Source organism: Peromyscus leucopus, chromosome 11 (assembly GCF_004664715.2).
Source record: "Peromyscus leucopus breed LL Stock chromosome 11, UCI_PerLeu_2.1, whole genome shotgun sequence".
Taxonomy (NCBI): Eukaryota; Metazoa; Chordata; class Mammalia; order Rodentia; family Cricetidae; genus Peromyscus; species Peromyscus leucopus.
In genome coordinates, this window is record NC_051072.1 from 29049510 (window position 1) to 29049881 (window position 372).

Genomic DNA, 372 nt, shown 5'->3' on the forward strand with positions numbered 1-372 from the left:
CATTACCAGCAGGATGTAACCCAAAGGGTACTCAGAGAAATGAAATCTGGCAGATGGACGTGTTTCACTTTGCAGAATTTGGAAAATTGAAATATGTACACCACACTATCGATACTTATTCAGGATTTCAATGGGCAACTGCTTTGAGTTCTGAAAAAGCTGATTCTGTAATCACTCATTTGCTAGAAGTTATGGCCATCATGGGTATACCTGCACAAATCAAAACTGACAATGCTCCATCATATGTCTCTGTTAAAATGAAACAGTTTTTTGCTTATTACAATATAAAGCATATTACAGGCATACCACATAATCCTACAGGTCAAGCAGTTATAGAAAGATCAAACAGAACTCTAGCGGAAGGGACTATGC